The following is a 14,754-nucleotide window of genomic DNA, read 5'->3' as shown; positions in this document are numbered from 1 at the left end:
AGAGAGAGAGAGAGAGAGAGAGAGAGAGAGAGAGAGGTGTGTGTGTGTGTGTGTGTGTGTGTGTGTGTGTGTGTGTGTGTGTGTTTAACCATTCAGCTGTGGAGATGGGTCTGCATGGAGTGTGGAGACCTAGATGGTTACAGAGCCCCTGACATGACTCCAATGTCCTCCAGACCAGAGGTTGCAGCTGCAAAGGCAAGTTAATAAATGAGCTTTGTTCTCTAGACAATCCTCTGCAAATGACGGGTGTGTTTCTCCCCAGAAGTAAATTTGCCAACCACCGTGGGATCACTTTTTTTACAGTGTGCTTCCTCTTTGGTGGCAGTTCAGTCTCTAATGCCTCTACATCTATTTCCCTGACCTTCCAGCCCTTGATCAGTCAAGAAAGAGCAAAGATTAAAAGCCCTCCATCCAAAAGGAACTATTTCGAAAGTACTTAATTCTCCATCGGTCCCTCCATCCCCTGGCTTGTTCATTTGGTGAATCCAAATCATATTAATTTTTGTTGAAACAATGGTTACTTTCAGGCCATGTCTGCCAACTATCTAGAGTCCACTTATCCCTTCCCAAGAGAACATCTGCAGCCTGGCCCTCACAGGGAAGACTTCATCTTCCACTGACCTACTGTCTTTGTTAGGGTTTTATTGCTATCAAGAGACGCCATGACCAAGATAACTCTTACAAAAGAAATCATTTAATTAGGGTTGGCTTACAGTTTCAGAGGTTCAGTCCATTATCATCACGGCGGGAAACATGGCATCTTACAGGCAGACTTGGTGCTGGAGAGCCAAGAGTTCTACATCTTGGCCCAAAGGAAGCCAGACGGGGACTAACTCTTCTGCACTGAGCAGAGATTGAGCACTGGGAACCCTCAAAGCCCACCTAGAGAGTGACACATTTCCTCCAACAAGGACACACCAATTCTAACAAGGACACACATCCTAATGATATCACTCCTTGTGGGCTACGTACATCCAAACCACCACAACTACCATTTATGCGCATGTACCAAAGCCTGAAAGAATCATTCTGGATCTAGATAGCCAAATAAATTCAACATAGCATGGGAGATGAGGCATAGAGACTTGGGTGTGGAGCCTAGCCCTGCCTCTTAACAGTTGTGAATGATGTCTTGGTTCCTTTTCCTGCTGCTGTGATACTTTTGACAAAAGCAACTCAAGGGACAAAGGGCTTATTTCAGCTCACAGTTCAAGGGTTCTCCATCATGGCAGGAAGGTCAAAGCAGCAGAAGCTTGAAGCAATCACTCTCACAGCACATCTGCCCTCAAGAATCAGAGAGCAGAGCTGGAGAGATGGGTCAATGGTTAAGAGGACTGGCTGCTCTTCCAGATATCCTGAGTTCAATTCCCAGCACAGTGACTCAGGATCATTTATAAAGGGATCTGATGCCCTTTTCTGGCATTCAGGTATACATGCAGCACAACACTCATACATCAAATAAATAAAATAAAAAAATATTTTAATAAGAATCGGAGAACGATAAATGTTAATTCTTAGCTTGATTTTCATATTTCATACAGCCCAGTATCCCTGCCTGGGGAATGGCCCTGCCTACCTAATCACAGACATTCTCAAGAGACCAACCTTGATCTAGACAATCTCTCACAGATACACCAAAGACTTGTCTCCTATGTGACCTTAGATTCTGCCAGTTAATAATACTAACCATAACAAGCTAGAAGTTGAGATTTCTTCATCTCCGTTTCTCTGTGTCTACATTGGCAGACATGACACATTACAGGGATCCTGCAGGGTTGAAATGAGTTGATGTATGTTATCTGATATGCAGAAACACATATGAAGTGGAGGGCTAGAGGTTGGAGAGGAGAGATGTCATCAAAAGGGAAGCCTAAAAAGTGTTCAGCAAGTCACTCCAGCTTAAAGTGGAAGGCCCAGCTCTCATGCCTGTGTCCAGCCAGCAGGAAAAACTGCACTCTATGTCCCTGATGGAGCTGTATCTAGGGCTCAGCTCTTAACGCTCTAGGCCAGTTTTCTCAGCACAGACAGCCTCTATCCTCTGGGCCGGACACAGAGCCCAGCCTTCTGTCATGAGAACGCTCCCATAAGTCTCTCTGCTTCTTGGTTGTTCATCAGTTTGACACAGGCTAGAGTTATCTAGAGGTCTCAATGCCTCAATGGAAAAAATGCCTCCATCAGATTGCCTGGAGGAGGTCTATAGGACATTTTCTCACACAATAAGCAATTCAGGAGGGTTCCAGTCCACTGTGGGCAGGGCTACCTCTAAGCAGGTGGTTCCTGGTGTAAGAAAACAGAAGGAGGACTGGAGAGATGGCTCAGTGGTTAAAAGGACTTGCTGCTGTTCGAGAGGAGCTGAGTTCCGTTTCCAGCACCCACATCAGGGGGTCTGGGAACTGCCACACAAACCACTCAGACACGGATCTCAGTTAAGCAGGGCTGATTTGTTGAATGTACAACCCAACACTGATCAATCAGGGCCGTAGCTTAGACTCGGGAGCTAAAGATTATGACCACAAATGTTTTTTTCAGGGCCAGCTTATGAAGGGAAAAAAGTGTGAGCTCACTCCTAGCTAGGCTGCAACATTTTGTTTCATGCCCACCAGCCATCCCCTATGGCTGACGCAAAAGCAGCCTGACTCTAGACACAGGAAAATAATTTGGCTCAGAGCAAGGTCAAATTAACCATATATTCTGAGACATGATGATGATGACAACAATGATGACGAGTAGCAGCTGGCTTTGTTGTTGAGATGAGGACTCATGTAGCCCTGGCTGACCTTGAACTCCTCATGTAGGGAATGATCACCTTGAAATCCTGGTCCTCCTATCTCCACTTTTCAAGTGTTGGGATCACCGGCACATGCTGCCATGCATGCCAAGTTCATGCTCTCTGTCTCTCTCTCTCTCTCTCTCTTCTCACTTTTTTTTCCTTCCTTCCTTCCTTCCTTCCTTCCTTCCTTCCTTCCTTCCTTCCTTTCTTTAGCAACTGCTATGAGTTTCCTGCTGAAAATGTGAACTTTGTGAACTTCCCCACAAAGCCTCTTTGTGACCTTTGACATGGTTATTCTTATCACCATTTTAGAGATCTTTTAGGGAAAAACTGAGGCCCAACTGAGTGATTTTACCCAAATTGCACAGCCAGTGAGCTATGGTGCCAATAGTCTAGTCCAAGTTGTGCCGATGGTCCCCAGAATAGACACTGTCAACCTGTACTGAGTACAGAAACAAACTGGATAAAGGAAGACTTGGTTGAATGAGCCAGGCTCATTCAGATAGGCTCTTTGTCTGCAATCTCCTCTAAGAGACCAACTTTCCCTTTCCAGACCTGAGTAGATGGCAGCCACTCGAGTTGAGATTTCTCCAGAAAAAGTTCACTGTAGGCAGCTCCTGTTCGGGCTCAGCAGGCCCGCAAATGGTGACCTGCAGAATACCAGAGCACGGGGAAAGAGGAAAGGAAGTTAGGAAAGAGTTGCAGTATCAAGAAGGGAATTTTCTCTGAATCCCAGAGTATATCCCTCCCTCCCACCCTCCCCTGAGATAGATTTTCTCTGTGTAGCCTTGTCTGTTCACTCTATAGACCAGGCTAGCCTCGAACTCATAGAGATCCCACTCCTCTACCTCCCAAGTGCTGGGACTAAAAGCATGTGCCACCGCCTCCCAACCTCCCAGCTTCCTAGGGTGTACTTTTCTTTTCTTGGTCTTTCAAGGCAAGGTTTCTCTTTGTAGCTGTGCTAGAACTCACTCTGTAGACCAAGCTGGCCTCCTGCCTCTGCCTCCCAAGCGCTGGGATTAAAAGTGTCCACTGCCACATCTGGCCCTGGGACATTCTTAAGAAGGAATTGGATATGTGAGCCGCCAGCCAGTGAGAAGTGAACAGACACGACAGAGTCTGAATTGGAAGCTCTGCCTGTCATCCCTCTCCCTAGCAGTTCCGTTAAGACATTGCACTAAAAGTCCCAGCAAAGCCCCTCAAAGCTCAGCTAATACTCAGCCAGGCTAGACATTGAATCCCAGACAGGATTTGGGTCTTAAATTCAGATAACACATTATCTTCACAAAACAGAGACAGGCAAGAGAAAGGGAAAGACCAAGGGACTTAATACCCTGGGACATTGTTAGAAATAGCATTGTTGTGCTGGAGAGATGGTTCAGTGGTTAAGAGCACTGATTGCTCTCCCAGGGTTCTGGGTTCATGGTGGCTCACAACCATCTGTAATGGGATCTGATGCTCTTTTCTGAAGTGTCTGAAGACAGCTACAGTGTACTCATATAACTAAAATAAATAAATCTTTAAAGAAAGAAAGGAAGGAAGAGAGAAAGAAAGAGAGAAAGAAAGAAAGAGAAAAAAGAGCATTGTTATGTAGTAGACATTAGAAATCTGTGGTTGTGACAAATTGTTTTTTAATCTTCTTTGGGGGAAGATAAATAACACTTTAAGTAGGTCAGTCATGTCAGGGTTGATGTATAGGATTGTAAAATGCATGTGGGGAAGAGTAATTTCAAATAAAACTTAATTTGAAAAAAGGAAAAAAAGAAATAGCATTGTTCTTAGACTCCAGCAAAAGAGGCCCTCTGTGGCTAGCCTCAGGACACAACACCCCCATCAGGGAGGACACATCTGTGCAGTCCAGAAGCTGCCTGTATGTCTCCCTCACCCTGGCCTTGGAGCTATAGAGTGTTTCCAGGACCTGTGCATGTCAATAGCAGCCTGTCACCTAGAGCATGCATACCCCTGAGGCTGCAGGAGCTCAGAGAAGTGATGCTTCAGTGCCCGGAACCCAGGTTGGAGTATTCACAGTTCACGCACATGAGGGCCTTTGTGGCTGCATGACCCAGTCCTGGATAGAAAGAGAAGGGGGGGACATTGCAAGTTGACAGCTGGGCCCTCTGTCCCCATGCTGCACATTCCAGCACAGAGCTCTGGGGAGGATCTTAGGATGCTGAAATTGAACTTGTTCTTTGAAGAGTTATATTTACCAAGACAGTAGGATAACTATTTTTTTATACAACAATTCCTGCCTTGTGGTGTATGTGGTGGGGGTATGAGAATTCAGCCCAGGGACCTGAACAATCTAGGCAAGCACTGCCCACTGTACTACATCCCCAGACTCTTTCAAGACTGTGTCCCTATCTTGTTTAGGCTGGCCTTGAATTCACTGTGTAGCCCAGGATATCTCGAAACTTGAGACCCTCCTATCTCAGCAACAAATATTAGGAGCAGGACTTTAAGTGAGAGAAAAGTCATGTATTCCACCCATGCAGCAAAAATTGAGTTCTCACCAAACGCTTGACAATCCTCAGGTGGTCTCACAGTCACTGGGTCATTCTGTCTGTCCAGCTTCCTGACTGCTAAACAGTGTTCCTTTATTGGGAGTCAAAATCTTGTCTTCCTAGTTGGAAAACAACGTTTGATAGTGGAACATGAGAAGATTTATCCTGCAGAGCTAGGAAATGTAAAAGCTACTGCAGAATAAGTCTTAACATGTTCTTCCACTATCAAATGTTGTTTCACCAGATATGTGACCTCGGGCTGGTTTCTTAATCGTTCTGAACTTCAGTGTCCCTTTCTGTAACATGAAAACAATTAGTGATTAGTGACGAGTCACTACAATAGATAATTTTAATTCATTCGAGATTGTAGTTCTATTAATTGTGTGCACATGTGTGTTTTGCCTACACAGATGTGTCTGTGCACCGCGTGCAAACGTGATGTATGTGGAGGCCAAATCCCCTGGAACTAGAGTTACAGATAGTTGTGAACCACTATATGGGCTCTGGACTCCTGGGTCCTCTGCAAGAGTGGCCATTATTCTTAACCACTGAGCCACCTGCAGTGGTTTGAATATGCTTAGCCCAGGGAGTGGCATTATTAGGCAGTGTGGCCTTGTTGGAGTAGGTGTGGCTTCGTTGGAGGAAGTGTGTCATTGTGTGGGTGGGCTTGGAGACCTTCCTCCTAGCTGTCTGGAACCTAGTCTTCTCCTGTCTGCCTGTGGATGAAGATCTAGAACTCTCAGCTCCTCTAGCCCCACATCTGCATGGACGCTGTCATGCTCCTACCTTGATGATAATGGACTGAACCTCTGAACCTGTAGGGCAGCCCCAATTAAATGTTGTCCTTTATAAGAGTTGCCTTGGTCATGGTGTCTGTTCACAGCAGTAAAATCCTAAGACACTACTCTTCCAGCCTCCAGTTTTAATTCTTGATGTCTTAAGAAGAAGGCTACTCTCTGAAATAAGAAGCATATTCAATACCCATTAAGAGGGATCTGATTATTTCTGTTACTTAGTTTCTTTCACTTTTCTCATAACAGAAAGCTGGCATCAGAGAGAGGAAAGCCAGAACCATGTGATTTTCAGACAATTGACCTGTTTTCTGTATTAACAAAATGAATAAAATGAAACTGCCGATCATCTTCATCAACCACAGAGCTCAAATTAAAACAACCCAGAGCTAGTGGCTTACCTTTTCAACTGGAAACTGAGGCAGGAGAGTTATACTAAGTAGGAGGACAGCCTGTCTTCATTGTGAGTCCCTGTTTCAAAATACAAAACAAGCAAAATATCCCCTACTTAAAACTTATCCATGCGTTCATCCTGTAATGCATGCACAAGGGTCCTTGCTGGATCACATACGGAATATGAAACGGACCTCCACTCTTGTCCTTGGGAAACCCACACTCTACTGCATAAATGAAAGGCAATTTATTAAAAATACATTGTGAAGGAGGGTCAACTGGCTCCTGGAGAAACACAGAAGAAACGACACTTCAGAGATGAAGATGGTGGGAAAAAGAATCCCCATGAAATATCACAAGGAAGGAAAGGAAAAGAAAGGCAGGAGGTCCATAGGTTGATGGATTATAAATGCAGAACAAAATGAACCCCTCTTCCAAATGATAGGTTTTAGATATTTGTGGTGGTTTGAATGAGAATGGCCTCGTAGGCTCACACATTTGAATGTGTAGTCACCTGAAGTGGAACTGGTTAAGAAGGATTAGAAGGACTAGGAGAGGTGGCCTTCTCTCTCTCTCTCTCTCTCTCTCTCTCTCTCTCTCTCTCCCCCTTGGATCAGAAGATAGAGCTTCCAACTACTTCTCCAGCACCATACCTGCTTGTCAGCCACCCCCCCAACCCGATAATGAACTGAACCTAAGCAAGCAAACTTCAAAATTAAATGCTTTTTTCTCCAAGTTGCTTTGGCAATGGTGTCTCCTCACAGCAATAGAGACAGTATTTAACAAGGCTCAGTAGTCTGTCCTCATCCTTTCTACAACAGCTTCTCTTGGGCAGGGCCCTCCCTATACTGCCATGTTTTGTTCACCGGATTGGCTGTGAGTGTTGGTAGGTCCTCCCTGGGTATTGTCCGTTCTCTGTAAACTGCCATTATCAGCCATGTAACTCATGTATAGTCAACACATTGTTTTTTAAAGAAGATACCATGCTTGTACCATGCTTGCTAGTAGGGCATACTAAAGAAGTAGAGAAAAAAGAGTCATGAGTTTGAGACCAGCCTAGATGATAACTGTAGAATAATAACATGGGTTATGAAACTGATGACCTGAATTTCATCCCTGGGCCCCACATAGTGGAAGGAGAGATCCGACTCCCACATATTATCCTTTGACTTCCATACTTGGGCTGTAGCATAAGCATGTGCACACATAAAAACATGCATGCATGCACACACACATGCATGTGTGCATGCATACACACACATACATACACACAAACTGAATATAATAAAATTCTAAGGGTCTATGAGTTATTTTACAAGACAGAAGGTTTATGATCCATCTGCATAATGATGTGTAAGCTTGTCTCATGGATGCAAAGTATGAGACAAGAGCATGGGACCTAGAAACAAGATACTATGTGTTTTTGCACAGTCTGTGGCCTGCTGGCTTAATGCTAATTAGGGCACTATGAAACCCCAGGTCTTGACAAGTCTCAAGGCGTCTTGGTGAGACAGGACTGGGACTAGCTCAAACTTCATAGCTCTAAAGTGTTCAAAGGTCTTGGAATTGGCTTTGATGGAACTGGGTGCTTTCCTATGCTTGTAAATTAAAATGAAATCAAACTGAGCTGAGAGTGAGTTCCTTAGAAAGAAACCTGAACCCAGCCACAGGCATGGAGATACTGGTACTGTGTTAATGGTGCCCTGGGCATCCAGTCAGTCTGCGGAGCACTGCCACACACTAGGTAGATATCGTCAGCCCTAATTGCCTAACTTAACAGAGGTATTCCTCCTCATAGGTGAGTATCAGACATAATTTATGTGATTAACCATGGGGCATCATTAGAGGACCATCTACGAATAGAAACAGCCAAGATCTTGAAGGAGAGCTAAAAAGGGAGCCCAGCATGAGTTTCTTGAAGCTTCATTCACAGTGTCCACAGCCAGTACTGCCTGGCAGGACTTGGCAAGAACCCAGGCTAGCCTTGCCCTTACTCTCCTGAGAAACCTCTGCTCAGTGCTCAGTTCCGAGCTGTGTCTTTGTTGTGAACTTAGGGAATTAAAATGGAAATGTCACCCGATTTCTAACATCAAGGGAGGTTCAGACAGCAGTCCTTACACTCCATCTCCAAAGAAGCCTTTGAAATAAGGGTGGGCTGGTTTGTGCCAGTCAGACCAGCATATATTTTTTTATGTGTGCCATATCTGTGCTTACCACATCTCTGGGATGTCCTGCCTCTACCTGCCTTTGCCTCCAGAGAGCTGAGATTAAAGGTATGCGCCACCACACCATGATGTAATTAAAATTCTTTGTTGAAATTTTTGGAAAATTCCCAGAGGAAGTAATTAATATATTTTTAATTAAAACTATACATTTATATTCGAAAATTAAATTTAGAGATGTCTCCCAGGCCCTGTCTCTGTACATCTGTAATAACCACAACAATGTAGGAAGTAGAGGCAAGAGTATTAAGGGTTCAAGTTCAGGGCTGGAGAGATAGCTCAGTGGTTAAGAGCACTGGTTGCTCTTCCAGAGGTCCTGAGTTCAATTCCCAGCAACCATATTGTGGCTCACAACCATCTGTAATGGGTTCTGTATGCCCTCTTCTGATGTGTCTGAAGAGAGTGACAGTGTACTCATAGACATAAACAAAATGTTTAAAAAGATGACCAGGTGATTAGTCTTGGGGAAAAAAAGTTCAAAATCAAGCCAGGTAGTGTTGGCAGCACAGGCCTTTACTCCCAACACTTGGAGTCAGAGGTAGTCAGATCTCTGACCTCTGAGTTTGAGGTCAGTCTGATCTACAGAGCTAAGGCACAGAGAAACCCTGTCTCAAAACAAACAACAAACAAAAAGCAACACAAGCTATCGAGCAAGTTCAAAACCAGCCTGAGCCAGAAGAACCTGTCTAAAAGAAGTCCTGTCAAGTAGTTGACCCACACCACCTTGTTTTGGGTAAATGTACTCTGTGATATTTGTGAAACTGCGCTTCTAACGAGACATTTCTGAGGCACACGCCCTTCTTACATGGTGTGTGTACAAACACCCCCGATGCCCTTGTGCATGTCCCTCTAGGTGTGCACATCTGTGAAGAACAGGCTCCTTAAAAATGGAACTGCCGGGGTCAAATTCGATGGAGCTTCCTATTTTACTAGCAAATTCTGCTCAATTTGTTCTGCCTGTTCGTCCTCCCGTCTCTGGGACTAATGGAGCCTTCTTGCAAGCACAGCACTCAGAACTCAGAGGCTGGTTGCAGAGACCTTGGCCAATGGGAGCATTCAGATCTCCTGCCAAACCTGTCTACTTTGTATCTTCACACACACACACACACACACACACACACACACACGCACGCACGCACGCACGCACGCACGCACACATACACACACACAATTTGGCTTGGTTATACTTGTGGTAATGACCTTCTGCCTTGGGCACTTATAATTAATCCTAGTTTATTCTTTAACCCCTACCTATAAGTCCCTTCACAGGCGTCGTTCTCCTTCATCTTTATTAATTATTGTCCTTATGCGGTGGTTTTCTTTGCATGCCCTCCTCTCTACCCATCATCTTATTCACTGGTCCTTCACTTTGCTACACGCTGAGGATATACACAGACTCAAAGTTCAGGAAGTTTGTAAACACTAGCCCACCATATATCTTTTTACCCTTACATAAATTATTAGTATCTTTCTGTCTTTGAGAGTTGCTAGTAATTAATTTTCTTTAAAAAGATAGTCCTTTTTTTTTTTTTTTTTTTTGGTTCTTTTTTTTTCCGGAGCTGGGGACCGAACCCAGGGCCTTGCACTTCCTAGGTAAGCGCTCTACCACTGAGCTAAATCCCCAGCCCCGGATAGTCCTTCTTTATAATTAAAACCTGCAAAGAGAAACAGAGTCCGGAGGGCCCGGTCTAATTAATTTAACTAAGTACTATCATCTAAATAGTGGATCAGAACTGTCAGGTCCCAAAGAAACCTGGGACATGTTTCTCTGAAAACCCTTGGCTCCTCCCAGCATGTGTCACCCTGCCCTGTAACCTAAACCTATCCAGCCCAGAGGCTGAGCTTCCCTTCCCTTCCCCCAGTTTCTTCTTTGCCTATATAACCCAGCCATTTTGATCACACCCCTCTTGGTCTCTTGGTCCATGGCTCCTCCCTTGGTCTGCTTGCCAGGTCTCTCTAAGACCCTTGAGCACTGCTTAACTGCTGGAATGTTTAAAGGGCTACAAGCCCTTAAAGCAACCAAATAGTAAGGTACCCGCTGGCTTGCCTGTTCCCCTAAATCCACACAGTTCAGAAGATGGCTGAACTAATTGAGGAGAAAACAGAAAAGGGGAAAGGTCAGCATGGTTGTGGCTCAGGGTTTGTCTGTCTTCCGTCCTTTGAAAAGGCCAGCTCTCCCCAGCTCCGAAAAAAAGAACCAAAAAAAAAAAAAAAAAAAAAAAAAAAAAAAAAAAAAAAAAAAGAAAAGGCCAGCTCCTTCTTGGTGTGTGCTTGTCTCTGTTCCGTCTATCTCTGCTCAGATCTTTGTTACTGCTTTATTTCCACCAACTGATCTTCAGTTTAATTTGTTCTTGCCTTCCAGTCCCTTGAGACACATAAATGGTTTATCTGATATCTTTCTTTTACAGTTTACTTAGTTTGTGTGTATGAGTGTGTCTTGGCAACATACATGTCTTTGCATTGTGTGTGTGTGTGTGTGTGTGTGTGTGTGTGTGTGTGTGTGTGTGTGGTGTGCACATGCCATGCCCAAGAGACCAGAAAATGGTGTTGGATCCCCTAGAACTAGAAGCACGGGTGACTGTGAGTCACCACATATGTGTCCAGGACCAGAACCCATGTCCTCTGCAAGTGCAGTAAATGCTCTGAACCACTGAGCCATCTTTCCAGCCTGTTGTCTTCCTATCTTTGTGGATGATTGTTTTGCCTACATGTGTATATGTGCACCTATGTATGCGTATGCATGGCTGCGAGTCACTAAGTGGGTACTGGGAGTTGAACCTCAGTCCTCTGCAAAAACAGTAAGGGCTTTAACCACGGAGTCATCTAGCTAGCCCCTGATGTCGTCCTACCTTTCTGATGGGGCCATCGACTGCTATGAGCATCCCTCTTCAACATGCTTGTGCTACATTTGATACACTTCAATGTAATGTCGCCATCTTCACTGGTCTCAGAAATCTTAAATTTTGTTCCTGCATTTCTTCCTTGATCCATCGTGGTTATTTTTTTTTTCAAATAGATTCTTTTCCATGTTTTGGTATCACTAGTTTTATTGTATGATGACACGAGAAGGTATTTAATAGAATTGTAACTTTTACAACTTGCTGGGACTTGTTCCGTGGTCTGTGATATCATTTATCATGGAGAATGTTCCGTGGGCTGATGACAAAATATATTTTTGGTGGTGGTTGGATGGAATGTTCTATGGATATCTGTTAGGGTCATGCCCAAGTTACAGAGACCCCAAAACCACCGAGGAGCCAATTCCGATGCAATCTCATAAGGGTCTTTATAACGAGCTTTCGAGCAAGGTCTTTCCCCATGCCTGGTGCAGCGGGTCAGAATGAGAGCCCCGAGTCTAGTGGTACAGAGGATTTATTGTGGTTACAACAAGCTTGGGGAATTTCCATATGGGTTAGCAAGTTAATATCTTAAAAACTGCATTTCTGGTGTAGTCCTCAGGAACCACACATGGGGCAAAACCACCTGACAACAGGATGGTCAGGTCACCTGTTCTCTGCAGGGTGTCTCAGGTTATCTCCATGTACCTTGGTCCTGCTATTGTAGCCTGGCTGTTGCTGGGGGAGGGGAGAGGTGGACTTTGTGATTTTCTTCCTGGAATTGGAGATTAGCCCCTGGACTCCCACGGAACGGGGCTTCTTCAAAAACAGAGTTGGTTGGGCTTTACGTTGACATCGGTACATTGCCTCTACTGTTCTTTGTCCATTTCCTGTCTCAGTGCTCCGCCCACTGCTAAAAAGTGAGATGGCCAAGGCCTGTGATAGTTAATTTAGATTGGACTAGTTAACCAACTCATTAATAAAGCATAATTTTGGATGTGACTTCAAAGTGTCTCCAGAGAGGAAGAAGGGAGGAAGAAAGGCCCACACTGAGTGCAGGTAGCACCATTGTGATTGGGGAAACTGAGACTCCCTATTTTGCAGAGGAATTTCTTAGTCTCATTGATTTTAAAAGTACTATAGGGCTGGAGAGATGGTGGCTAAAAGCAGCTGCTGCTCTTGCAGAGGACCCAGGTTCAATTCCCAGCACACACATGGTAGCTCAAAAACCATCCATGAGAAGTGTGCTGTTTGGCAAGGAAAGGAGTGTGGGTAACTAAAGTTGCAGATAAGGCGGGTACGGAAGCAACTGTTACTATTAAACAGATTAGAGCCAGGGCTGGAAGATGGCTCCACTGGTAACATAAGTGCTTTGCAAATGTGAGAATCAGCTGAGAGGGTTTGATGGCCCAGCTCCAGCCCACAAGAGGCAGAGGGAAAAAAACCTGGGGAATAAGCTGACTTGCCAGACCAATGGAAATGGAGAGCTCTGGGTTTGTGAGAGACTTTGCCTCAATATGTAAGGTGCACAACAATGGAAGGAGATTCCCAGTGTCCACCTCAGGCATATATATATATGCTTACACTTAAGAGATGTCCTGAGATGAGGGAGATGGCTCAGAGTGCTGTGCTTGAGGACACGACACCAGTGTAAATGCAGCCATGACGGCCTACCTGTAATCCCAACACTTAGGAAGTAGAGGAGGGACTCGGAGGAATGCAGCCAGACCAGCCAAACTGACACACTCTGGGTTCAAGTTAGAGACCCAATCTCAAAAACAGAGGTGGAAGCAACTGAGGAAGACTCCTGATGTCAGTCTCTGGCCTCCACTCACATACACAATCTTATATGCACACATGCACGCACAGAAATAAAAATAGTACAGCTTTGCGTTTCAGAAGTGACTTTGAACTTTTAAACAGGGTCAAAACTGTCAAAAGCCTTTGAGAACTTTTAAAGGTAGATGAAGTGAATTTGCTTATGACATGAAAACGAGACTTTAGGGGCCCAGGATTTAAAACTGTGTGTTTGGGTGACAAGCGGTGGAGTTAACCTTCACTGTCAACTTGACTATATTTAGAATCATCATGGATCCTGCCTCCTGTTCTTTTTCCTGTAGTGTTGAAATTGCCCCCATGGTGGATTGTGCCTGAACGGCTCAGCCACAAGGACCTGCATGGTCGTAGGGCACACCAAGGCTAAGGTGACATGATGGAGGCCCCCGTTTATGTCATGGCTTCGACTCTTCTTGATGATTTGCAGACGTTGCTTTCCGACCGCACACATCTCTGGGAGCCTGCAGTTACCTGGGGCAAAAGGGACTCTTCAGATCCTCATCTGAGAGTCAGGGCTTGGCAATGGGCATAGTCATAGCAACAGGTCCTTGGGTGTCACCCCACCCCAACCCCTACATCCATACCCCCACCCTGCTGCTGCCTCACTCTCCCAAGCCTGGGCCTGAGGCTTGCTATCCCAGACAGTTTACAAGGAAACAGCAGTCCCTCTCCTCCAGCTGCTAACCTGCTGTGTCGATTTCACCAGTTAATAAATGACTGGAGAAGACTTAATTGCATCGGAAGAAATTGACATCAGCTGGTGCTTAGCCCCTACTCAATTAACTTGCGTTCCTAACCCGGTGGAGCAGGGGCAGGGGCCATTAATCACATGCTTTGGTACCAGCTACAGCCTGCATTTCATAGCTTTAGTCACCCAGGAAGTGAGTGAAGTGAGCCTTTGGGATCGCTGATGGTAAGGGGTCCCTTAGAGAGAGCAGAGATCTCCAGTCTAATGGAGAGTGGCTTTTAGTGTCCTTCCCCTTCTATGTGCCTCTGGCTCTTCTGAATTCCCACCTCAGGACTGCTGGTGTCCTTGGTCCCAAGGACACAGAACCCTGAAACAGTCTCGATGTAGGTACCAGACGATGCCACCAATTCCACAAGGTCACCCCTCCTACATGCTTCCCACCTCACTCCTGCTGCCTCCAGACTGAAACCTCCCTTCATTCCTGTAGCACTTCCCCAAGGGCCGGATGGCAAGATGCAAGCCTAGTATAATAGGATTCCAGGTGCCACCCACTAAGGGTGTGGCTCTGGGAGGTTTGGGGGTCTCTGTTTCCTAACCTGTGACTTGGTTGATTGTAACTACTGATCTGCTTCAAGAAAGTACACTCCAGGGGGCACCCCAGCTCCTGGAGAAACTTGTATACCCCTTCTGGAAGGGCAGACAGCAGAACAGAGTTA

The 14,754-nt window shown here is 45.2% G+C and overlaps 1 protein-coding gene across 3 annotated transcripts in view; it reads left to right on the top strand.

Moving 5' to 3' along the window:
* Fam163a (family with sequence similarity 163, member A) overlaps window positions 1-14,754 on the top strand; it is a 77,411-nt gene that overhangs the window by 51,025 nt on the left and 11,632 nt on the right.

This window comes from Rattus norvegicus, chromosome 13, assembly GCF_021556685.1.
Source record: "Rattus norvegicus strain SHRSP/BbbUtx chromosome 13, alternate assembly SHRSP_T2T, whole genome shotgun sequence".
NCBI classification, from domain to species: Eukaryota; Metazoa; Chordata; class Mammalia; order Rodentia; family Muridae; genus Rattus; species Rattus norvegicus.
The sequence above is the reverse complement of the archived record's forward strand: the minus strand, read 5'-3'. Positions and strand labels throughout refer to the sequence as shown.